The sequence below is a fragment of the Macaca mulatta genome, chromosome 19 (assembly GCF_049350105.2).
Source record: "Macaca mulatta isolate MMU2019108-1 chromosome 19, T2T-MMU8v2.0, whole genome shotgun sequence".
NCBI classification, from domain to species: Eukaryota; Metazoa; Chordata; class Mammalia; order Primates; family Cercopithecidae; genus Macaca; species Macaca mulatta.
This window is the reverse complement of record NC_133424.1, coordinates 52,040,430-52,049,965: the sequence shown is the minus strand read 5'-3', so window position 1 is coordinate 52,049,965 and position 9,536 is coordinate 52,040,430. Positions and strand designations below refer to the sequence as shown.

Sequence of the window (9,536 nt, the reverse complement as noted above, 5' to 3'; positions counted from 1 at the left end):
AATAAATAAATAAATAAATAAATAAATAATCTGGGCTGTGTGCAATGGCTCACACCTGAAATCCCAGCACTTTGTGGGGCTGAGGAAGGAGGATTGCTGGAGCCCAGGAGTTTGAGACCAGCCTGGGCAACATGGCAGGAGGCGGTCTTGACGACAAAATTTTTTAAAACATTAGTCAGATGTGGTGGCACGCCTTAAGGGCAAGAGAGGTGAGACTGGCCTAAAGCCCCCTCTCCCTGCAGGAGGAGAAGAACCCAAACATGGAGTTCTACTTGAAGAACCTGGTGCTGACCTCACTGAACCTCTTCTTTGCAGGCACCGAGACCGTCAGCACCACCCTGCACTACGGCGTACTGCTGCTCATGAGGTGGAGGGTAAGGCTGGAAGGGGAGGGAAGTGGAGGGCTATACAAATTCAGAAGGTTAACATTTTTGCATCATCATTTCTTAGAGTTTTATACATTTGTAAATTTATATTTTTATGTTAGCAAACATTTGGCCTTGGAAATTTAAATTCTATACCCTACTGTCCCTACACATTCAAATCTTTTAACTTTAACTTAAATGCTTAAAGTCTTACACTTCAAAACTTTAAATTTCTAACTTTCTGAAATTCTAAGACTCAAAACTACAGTTGTAACTCTCTGGCATGTATAAGGTGGAAGATTTTAAGTTTCCAAGTTCCTAAATGTCCCAAATTCCTAAAATTTCAAGATTCAGAGTCTGTTTTAAAGCTGTAACAGTTTATACTTTTGCAGTTTCTATATTCATCTACAGATAAAAGTAAACCCTGTGCAATAATGCTTGTTTTTTTGTTTGTTTCTTTTGTGTTGTTTTGCCCTCAATGTTTACAGATTGGTTGAAAGTTGCAGGGACTAGAGGTTGGGGAGATGAGAGGGAAGGACCAGTGTAAGAAGAGGAGGTACCTGGTGCATCTTGATGAGAAAGCAGTCAAAGAAGTCCCGAGGGTTTTGGGGGTCAAAGGATGCTTCGTTGATCTTGACCCTGGAGGCAATGAAGTCCTTGAGCTCTTCTATCAAGTAGTAGACGCGATTGTGTCTTCCTGGCAAATACTGCATGATTCCAGAGTACATGTCATATAGTTGTGGGAATAGGCAAGAGGACTTTGTCAGTGATGGGTGCCAGGGGCCCGCATGGGCTGAGCCTGGAGTTGGACAGGTGGGCTCAAAGTCCAGTGCTGGGTCTAAGAATCAGGTGAGGCCCTTTTGCTTCACAGAAGTTGGGTCCTATTGAGACAGTAGTTCCCCCTTCACCTTGGTTTTGCCTTCCACCATTGCAGTCATGTGTGCAGTCAACTGCAATCTAAAAATATTACATATAATAAGATATTTTGAGAGAGAAAGAGAACATTCACATAACTGTTGTTAGAATAGTTATAATTGTTCTATTTTATTACTTATGAATGCCAGTCTCTTACTGCACTCAATTTATACATTGAATTTTATCATGATATGTATATACCAGAAAAACTTAGTATCTATAGAATGGGTACTATCCATGGCTTGAGGCATCCACGGGGATCTTGAACATATCCCCCAGCAATGAGGGGGAACTACTGTACTCACCTCCCAGGCGTCTAAGGAGGATCAAGTGGGGTATAGGAAAGTGTTTAGTTAACTGGGGTTGGTGCATGGAAAGAGAGGTGGCTGGGTGGGCACCTGCGCCCAGGGAGTGCTCATCTCAATGAAACTCTCATTGATCAACCACAGCAGATTCAGGAACTGCTTGTCCTCATAGTCGAAGCAACTTCCAAAGACAACAGAACTGATGATGTTGGAAACGCTGCAGCTTAGCAGGAAGGTGGGGTCGATGGGGGCACCTGGGCAGTGGAAATTGTTTATGTTGGAGGCCATGGTCATGAATATGGGGTGTGGAGTCACAGTGATGCATCTGAGTCCCAGCTCTACTACTTAATTGCATGTGTGAGCCACTTCATTTTTGTGTTTTGGGTCTAGATTGGCCAATCGGCAAATTGGTTTGGGAACCACTTCACTGATTCATGAGGATTCAGTATCATTATCTGTATAAAATAATTAACACAAAGCCTGGCATACAGTAAGCACTCAAGAAAACCTAGCTGAGCTTAATCATTATTTTTTATTATTATTACTTAAATGTGTTGATGTTAGAGACTCACATATTTGGGAAAAGGGGGATAAGGGACACATTATAAAAGTTCCTGAATTCTGTCTAGCTCTACCGATGATTCCATTTGGGCAATTAAAAAAATCCTTCCTGGCCGGATGTGGTGGCTCATGCCTGGTAATCCCAGCACTTTAGGAGGCCGAGGTGGGCAGATCACAAGGTCAGGAGTTGGAGACCAGCCTGGCCAACACGGCAAAACCCCGTCTCTACTAAAAATACAACAATTAGCCAGGTGTGGTGGCAGGTGCCTGTAATCCCAGCTACTCAGGAGGCTGAGGCAGAAGAATCGCTTGAAGCTGGGAGGTGAAGGTTGCAGTGAGCTGAGATCATGCCACTGCACTCCAGCCTGGGCAACAAGAGCAAGACTCTGTCTCAAAACAAAACAAAACAAAATCTTTCCCTTGCCCTCACCTACACCTTCTGTAAAACAAGATCAGTCGATCTGGGAAGAATTTCTCTAGAATAATGCACATATTCACAAATACACAATTTTATGAATAATGTCTGGGGTACATGGGCATTTGAAGCTTTTATATAGACCTGTTAATCACCCACGTAGACCAGGCAAGGAGCCTTGGATGTAGAGAAAATGTGTCTCCATTTCTACCTCTTATCTATTTTTCTCTGTTTTTTTTTGTTTGTTTGTTTGTTTTTCAGCCTCTGTATCTTTTCTCTATAGACCCCAGTGTTTCTAGACCTTATTTTTTGGTGAGACTGAACTCTTTTAAAAACACAATGAAATGAGTATAGAGTTTCACATTTGCAAGATAAAAAAGTTCAAAAGATCTTTTTCACAACATGAATATACTTAACAGTACTGAACTGGACACTTAAAATGGTGCATATGGTAAATTTTATGTTATGTATTTTTTTTACCACAATACAGATAGACAAATGTAATGAAATTTGAGCCTGTCTTCAGGAAAAGTCACAAAGTCACGTCACCAATATCCGCATAGGATATCAAGAGCTCACAGACCCCCTGAGATCCACTGATTACAGTTTCTAGATGTGTGGTCCCTAAGGGTCTTCCATGTTAACTGTTTTGTTGTTGTTGTTTTTTAAGAGACAGTTTCACTGTGTCTCCCATACTGAAGTGCAGTGGCATGATCATAGCTCACTGCAACCTTGAACTCCTGGACTCAAGCAACCTCCAGCCTCAGCCCCACAAGTGGCTGACACTACAGGCCTGTGCCACCATGCCCAGCTCATGTAAACTCTTAATACGGAAGCTGGCCAGAAATCTCAGTGGATTCTTAATATTTTCCCTCTTCTTCCATTCCAGAGCTTTCTCCCACCAAAGCCCATCTTCTCTTGACTGAGAACCCCATAACCACCCAGTCACCTAGTGGCCCTCCCCCTTGTGGCCCCCATACCCTTGGTCTTCCGGAACTCCTCCAGTAGGTAGCTGGCCTCATCCTGAATTCGCTCCTCAATGCTCCTCTTTCCCATCCTGAAGTCCCAAAAGATGGTCAGGGAGAGGCGTTGGAGAATCCTCCATCGTTCTCCATTGGCCAGAGCCACACCTGCCAAGATCTCAGTCTCAGGCTTCTGCCTCCCTCCCCTTGCTGTGTTCACTCGGTGCTACACAGTGATGGGGAAAGATTATGAAAGCTCTAGACTGTGCTGTCCAGGAAGCCATCCTCAACCTTCAAGGCTCAATCAAGAGAGTAAGGTTCCCTCTCTGCAGGATCCTCGGGAAAGAAAAAAAAAAAAGTCCAGACTGAGGTGGAGGAAAAGGGAATCAGTGCAGGAGTGATAGGGGAGATCAAACAGTGTTTCTTACAGGAAGGAGAGGTGGAGTTGGATAAATAAAAAAATAACTGAGTGAATGACGGTTGGAGAGTGGATAGAGAGATTCATAGATGTATGAATGATGAAAGCATTAATGAATGAATGGAATGATAAATAGATGAATAAATAGAAAGTTATTTGATCGATGTATAGATAATAGAGTGAAAGATATTTTCATAGAAAGAATAATGAATGGATTTTCTGATGGATATGGATCAATGGACAGAAGGAAGAAAAGGTGATAGATAGATAGATAGATAGACAGACAGACAGACAGACAGAATGTGGTGAGCCTGCTTGGAATTGAAGGATGTGGGCAGTTAGAGATGGATGCATGAGAGAAAGAGATCTACCTAAGAGAAGGAGGCAGAGACCTATGGGGTTAGGTATGTGTATAAGTATAGGAAGATGAGAAATAAGGTTGGTTGTGAGGGCTATGAGGGCTGGCTATGGGTGCATAAAGAATATCGCTAATCCCCCAGGCTCGGAGGCTCACACCTGTAATCCCAACACTTTGGGAGGCTGAGGCGGGCAGATCACCTGAGGTTGGGAGTTCCAGATCAGCCTGACCAACATGGAAAAACCCCATCTCAACTTAAAATACAAAATTAGCCCTGTGTGGTGGTGCATGCCTGTAATCCCAGCTACTCTGGAGGCTAAGGCACGAGAATCGCTTGAACCCAGGAGGCAGAGGTTGTGGTGAGCCAAGATCATGCCACTGCACTCCAGCCTGGGTAACAAGAGTCAAATTCTGTCTCAAAAAAAAAAAATGTGTGTATATATATATAAATATATATATTATATATATATTGCTAATCCATTGAAAATAAGGGCAGAAATAACACAGAAAACTGTTTAGAGTCAGATGGCAAAGGCTCAAAATAAAATGATCCTACCACTTACTGTGTGACATTATCTAATCTTTATCTTAGCTTTTTCTTTTCTTTTTTTTTTTCGACAGAGTTTCTCTCTTGTTGCCCAAGCTGGAGTACAATGGTGCAATCTCAGCTCACTATAACCTCTGCCTCCAGGGTTCAAGCGATTCTCTTGCCTCAGCCTCCTGAGCACCTGGGATTACAGGTGTGCACCACCATGCCCAGCTAATTTTTTTTAATTTTTAGTAGAAATGGGGTTTCACCATGTTGGCCAGGCTGGTCTCGAACTCCTGACCTCAGGTGATCTGCCCGCCTCAACCTCCCAAAGTGCTGGGATTACAGGCGTGAGCCACCACGCCCTGCCTATCTTAGCTTTTTCATTGACAACATTAGTATAATGTTAACGGCTCTCCTAAGGGAGGCAATGCAGTAAGTCATGTAGAGTACTTACTTACCGAAGAACCTGGCATAGAGGGAGCACACTGCAGTCATTTCTGGTTTTATTGTTTTTGTTGTTGTTGCTACCTACCATGACCTTGGAAGTTTTGCTCTATTGAAGCCAGTTTTCCACGGCCACTGAACTCATCTGCTTGGTCTATCAAGGCTTCCTTCACTGCTTCATGTCCACATAAAACCACCACAGGCCAGAGACCCATGTACACAGTGAACAAAGAGCCGTATTTCTCCCTGAGCTTGGAGTGAAGGAAAACACAAGAGGAGGGGCTGATTGGAGTACCACATATAGGCCAATAGGATTTTAGAGGATGGTGATTTCCAGGGGATATAAACATGGTACTAAGGAATCAAAGTAAATCTGGGCTTGGAAGGACTACTGGGAAACAGGCACGGAAGTCTTGGCTTCTGTCATCCTAGGCAAAAGCTCATCCCTCCCCACAAGACTTACTGTTCTCATCTATAAAATAATGGACCTGGATTCGATAAATTCCAAGATTCATACTTCTCTCTCTGAAATGTTAAATTTCTAGAATCTGAAGACTTCGTGATACCAAGTCTCAAAGCGCTAAGACAACCTGAGTCAAAGTGTCCTTGTGTTTAAAAATATAATGTACTGTGATTCCAAAGTCCTGAGATCATGAAAGTCTTATTTCAGTGCACTGAGAATGTGTGTTTCCAACATTTCAGGATTCTGGAATTTCAGAATTCTAAGATTTGCAAAGTCTGTGCTTCTGAGAGTCTATCTTTAGAAGGCATAAGGTTCTATGTGAATCTGGCTACAGGATTAGTTGCTCTAAGCGCTGTTAGAGGAGACAGACACACTCACCTTCATGAAAGACTGAAACGTAGCGTCAGTTCGAACTTGCAGCAGGTTCCCCAGGAAAGGAATTGGTGTAGGACCTGGGGCAGCTTTCCTGCCTTATTCATTCATTTCCAGGCAATGAGGACGAGCAGGCAAGACAAGCAGAGTGCCAGAAAGATGGTGACAGCCCCTCCCAGCTCCATGGTGCCAGGTCAACAGGTTCTGTCCTGGGCACCAGATCCTGCCTAAATAGGTCCTGAGAGATCATCTTATACCAAAATCTGAACACCCTGGGATTCAAGTTTTCCAGGTTTGAATGTCATCGGGGAAGTGATTGCTTTATATGGGGGGTGGTTATATAACCTATAATCTCCCATCTGAATAAGGGTAAATTGAATTCACACTTGGAAATCCTCTGGGGCCATTCCCCTTTCTTCATATTTCCAGTCTGCCTGTTCTTCTCTCTCAGCTCAATAGGATTGACAGAATTTCTTGGTGGGGTGTGAAGAGGCAGATTATTCTCTTTTTAGGCTATTGATTTTAGGATCCAGACGATCTGGGTACAAGTAGCAGCTCTGTCTTTTCTTCACTGGGCAAGTCACTTAACCTCTGGGACTTGTTTCACCATCTATCAAACAGGGAAACCATGTTGTTTTATTTTTTTTTATTTTTATTTTTTGAGACAGATTCTCACTCTGTCACCCAGGCTGGAGTGTAGTGGCGTGATCTCATTTCACTACAACTTCTGCCTCCCGGGTTCAAGCAATTCTCATGCCTCAGCCTCCCAAGTAGCTAGGACTACAGGCACATACCACCATGCCCAGCTAATTTTTATATTTTTCTAGAGATGTGGTTTCACCATGTTGGCCAGGCTGGTCTCAAACTCCTGGCCTCAAGTGATCCACCCCCGTCAGCCTCGTAAAATGCTGGAATTACAGGCGTGATCCACCGCAGCTGGCAGACCATGTTGTTTTAGAAAGCCTTGATAGACAATAAGGAAAACTCTTTGTTCATTATTTAATTAAGGTAACCCTAATTAATTAAAATTTTTTAATTGACACATAATTGTACAAATGTGTGGGGTACAGTGTGCTGTTTTGATACATGCATGCAATGTATAACAATCAAATTCAGGTAATTATTATATCCATTAATAATTGTACATATTTGTGGGGTATAGTGTGATGTTTTGATACATGTATGCAATGTATAACAATCAAATTCAGGTAATTATTATATCCATTACTGAGACATTTGTCATTTTGTTGTGGTAAGAACATTCAAAATCCTCTCTTCTAACTATTTTGAAATATGCAATGTATTATCATTAACTACAGCCACTCTACTATGTAATGGAACACTAGAATATTAATAAGCAAAGTAAGCTGAAAATTTAGAAAACAAGATAAATAAATCAATTGAAAGGGTTTGTTCAAAAAGTTCTTGTTTTCTACTCAAGATAATGTTAAATAACAATAATCAAAGATTACCTGTGTTGGTGTGTCAGAACTTTGCTGTATCAAATTTAAAAAAAGAGAAAAAAGAACTTTGCTGTAGTATGTGTCGGGGTGTGTGTGTGTGTGTGTGTGTGTATTTGGAAAGTCTAAGGTGTAGGGATCACCCCTGAACCGCAGTCTCTGGAGGGGAACGTCTCCTCCAGCACAATTAGTGATTGCATTCCTTAATAATCTAGAAAGTGATTCACTACCTTTTCTGCACCAAATATTTTCAAAGCCTTAATGTTCTGAAATGAACTTCGTGGATATCATATCCTACCCACATATGCTATTTATCAAAATTCAATGTCCTTTTCATGCGACTGTATTCTCAGACTTGGAAACTGAATCCCTCAAGGTATCTGTAGGTTTGGGGAATGGGGTTTGGCTGGCTGAGCTGAGGCATCCTGTGTCCAGAAGTGGTGGAAATTCTGGGAAAACTGAGTGACTCACACACAGTGCCACCTTTTGTCTCTTGGATCTGCTGCTAGAATGTCTTTCTTGGAGTAGAGACTCAGCTCAGCCCATCTCCTTTGACTCTCTTAGCTTTCACCTCCCCATCCCATTCTGATCCTCACCCCCCAGCACTTAACACCCATTCAGGACTAATCTCTTAACCATCTTGCAGTGGTGGTGTGTGTGTGGTGAAGGTGGTCGGTTGTGAGTCTGATTTTCTGATTCAGACAGGAAGGGAGAGAGCAAGTACTCTTAGAACAGCTCCCCTCACCATCCCACCTCCAGATAGGAAGCCAGGAGTGGAGGAACTTGCACTAAAAAGTAGAAGCAAGCTAAAGAGGAAAAATAATTGCAGAGGACTTGAGGCAGAGAAATTCAGAGCATGGCAGATTATGCCAGGTATTATGTGATGGAGACAGAGGTCAAGATTGAGAGAAAATAGAAGTGCATAGAAACAGAACCAGAGCGAGATCAAAATAGAGATGAGGCCAGGCTTGGTGACTCACACCTGTAATCCCAGCACTTTGGGAGGCCGAAAAGGTGGATCACCTGAGGTCAAGAGTTCAAGATCAGCCTGACCAACATGGTGAAACCCCGTTTCTAATAAAAAATACATGCGCGCGCGCGCGCGCGCACACACACACACACACACACACAAATTACCCAGGCGTGGTGGCAGGCACCTGTAATCCCAGATACTCAGGAGACTGAGGCAGGAGAATTGCTTGAACCCGAGAGGTGGAGGTTGCAGTGAGCCGAGATCGCACCACTGCACTCCAGCCTGGGCAACAAGAGCGGAACTCTGTCTCAAAAACAAAACGAAACAAAACAAAACAAAACAGAGATGAGAGAGAGATTCAATGAGTCAAAGACAATGTCAAGGAGGACACAGAGACAAAAGACAATTCAAAGAAACAGACAGAAGCAGATAGAAACAGAAAGAATAAAAGACAGGAAAAAAGTTTCAGTGACACAGAGAATGAAAAAGTGACATATGACTGAGAAGAGAATCAAGAGGAACCCAAAGAGTGAATGCACCAGTGACTCAGAGAGAAATCCAACTAGACAAAAAGTTGGAGATGGAGATGAACAAAGAGAAAGGCAAAGAAACAAAGAGATACAGAGACAAGAGACAAACCCAGATCTAAGTGGGATAGAGAGAAGGAGATTTGTGCTCCAGAGGGTGTGTGCGTGAAATGGAACCTGGGTCATTTTATGCCTAGTCACATGCCCCTCTTTCTGGGACTAAGAAATGTAACGCTGCCAGAATTTTTTTGTTTTTTGTTTTTTGTTTAGAGATAGAGTCTTGATGTGCTGCCCAGGCTGGAGTGCAGTGGTATGATCTTGGCTCACTGCAACCTCCATCCCCCGGGTTCATTCTTTGTTTCATTTTTATTTTTAATGTTTTTGATTTAAAATTGGGGTTCTTTTTGTCATGTTTTGTTTTGTTTTGTTTTGTTTTTGGAGACGGAGTCTCACTCTGTCACTGAGG

General features: G+C 42.7%; 1 pseudogene across 1 annotated transcript in view; it reads right to left on the bottom strand.

Moving 5' to 3' along the window:
• Positions 1–1,187: 1,187 nt before the first annotated feature.
• LOC705034 (cytochrome P450 2F5-like) overlaps positions 1,188–9,536 on the bottom strand; it is a 56,653-nt pseudogene continuing 48,304 nt past the window's right edge. Inside the window, exons 9-11 of the transcript XR_013410687.1 lie at positions 3,542–3,691; positions 1,586–1,839; positions 1,188–1,322 (exon numbers count right to left, since the gene is read on the bottom strand). The product of XR_013410687.1 is annotated as a cytochrome P450 2F5-like (transcript). The remainder of the gene's footprint in view (positions 1,323–1,585; positions 1,840–3,541; positions 3,692–9,536) is intronic.